The sequence below is a fragment of the Jatropha curcas genome, chromosome 8 (assembly GCF_041381405.1).
Source record: "Jatropha curcas cultivar XTBG-Jc1 chromosome 8, XTBG_Jcur_1.0, whole genome shotgun sequence".
NCBI classification, from domain to species: Eukaryota; Viridiplantae; Streptophyta; class Magnoliopsida; order Malpighiales; family Euphorbiaceae; genus Jatropha; species Jatropha curcas.
Genome location: NC_143158.1, coordinates 4,874,538 through 4,876,270, shown reverse-complemented (window position 1 = coordinate 4,876,270; position 1,733 = coordinate 4,874,538). Strand labels below are relative to the sequence as shown.

The 1,733-nt window shown below is 32.7% G+C and overlaps 1 long non-coding RNA gene across 1 annotated transcript; it reads left to right on the top strand.

The window, feature by feature from the left end:
- The first annotated feature begins 595 nt into the window (after positions 1–595).
- On the top strand, positions 596–1,733 carry LOC110009951 (uncharacterized). Its single transcript, XR_002284871.3, has 3 exons — positions 596–845; positions 1,046–1,131; positions 1,309–1,733. It is a non-coding gene; the product is annotated as an uncharacterized LOC110009951 (long non-coding RNA).

Genomic DNA, 1,733 nt, shown 5'->3' with positions numbered 1-1,733 from the left:
ATCTTCACTAACTAATAACTAAGGAATTCAATTATTCTCCTACGAGGACTTCCTATGTAGTCGCCCTTTTGGTTAGAAAACCTTTGATTTCAAAGTTTTTAGTAGGCAAGGGATTGTGTCATTAGTGATACTTAAATTCTAACCCCACTAATGACTATCTATCTACCTGTATAATTATGATACAGAAAAGCATGTTACACCAAACTTCTGCCTGCACCTCAATAAATTTATGTTGTGTTCCACGTACTCTGTTAGTGTCGCCTTCTTTACTCCTCTTTAGTGCTATTTGTCTAATTGATAAATATTCATTGTAAAAAGGCTTTGTAAAATATTGGATTTCAAGCCCAATTTTGCATTACTGTGCTGATGAGTTCATCTCGGCCTTTTGTAGATAATTGGGCCTCTATCCAATATTTGTTTTACTTTTATCAACTTCTTTTTATTTTTTTTTAAAAAAGAAAATTAGCTATTCATTAATGAATAATATAAATAAAGACAATTAGAGATATACACTGCTTAAAAAACAAACAAATAAACTAAAAAAAATAGAAAACTAACCTTTGGCAATTGTTGATTATACGAGAGGTTCATAGACTTTACACCCATCAAAGCTCTATGACCCCAACTCTGTTTTAGTCTTTTTCAAATTTTGATATGATATTTGTAGTCTTTATATTGCTGAATAAGAGAGAGAAAGAAGAGAGAACCTTGTTATAAAATGCCCACTAAATGCTAAAATGGAAAGAAAAGGAAATTAATTGCATGTTGTAATTGTACCTTTGCCAAATAATTGAAAACATTCCATGCCATATAGTTAGAACCAGAAGATTTGATCCTTTATAACCGTAATGGTTTTTTGCTCTCTTATCAAAATGCCTAATCGAATTTGTGTTTTCATCATTATAGAGATTGAATTCGTTTGAGTGTTTCAATCTAGGATCTTCGCATGAATTTTTGGATTTGAAAATAAATTCTGATTGAAATATATTTAGATTTCTTGAATTTTGACGATCGATTATTAATTGATTTTTAATGTGAAAAACAGGAAATCTACGGCTGGAATTTCCAATGATATTGTTGGCGCTCTCCGTCACAGCAAATAGTAGTTCTCCAATCAATTGCAGGCCACTTGTAAGTTTTGTTTTGGTCTCTTGTATTGGACATCAACACACAGCACTCACCTTTATAACCAATTCTCAGCCTCCTTATCTGCATTCGTCCCTTATGGACTTTTTGCTTTTATTTTGTGTTCTTCAAATTTATTTCTCTCAAGGTGTTTGACAAAATGCTCCTTTCAATTCCTGCAAGATATAATGTGAGAGGAGGAAGCCTACTAGGGCGTAGAATTATTATGGGTCCTTCTGCAGAGAATTGGGCCTCAATTCATTTAAGACTTTGCCTCTGTCAGGTACTTTGCTATTTCTCTATTTTAATATATAAGGAGTTGAAAATTGCATAGCATTGGAAGGTAGAATGGTCGGCCGCCATTTAAACTTTGGGAGGGAACGCTTTGGTCTTTTGATAATACTTTTAATCTTCAAATGATCAAATCCTATCTATCCTGTGGTGGCCTAAGCCTAATCGCACTATCTTTTCTTTTTTCACTTTCTATCACATGTAATGCAAAACCAATTTCATTTTTCAGCATCATCTATAAAACATCCCTTTGTCCACTAATGTAATGTCTCTTTAACCCCTTCTTTTCGTGTTTGTGTATAAAATAATTTATTGAA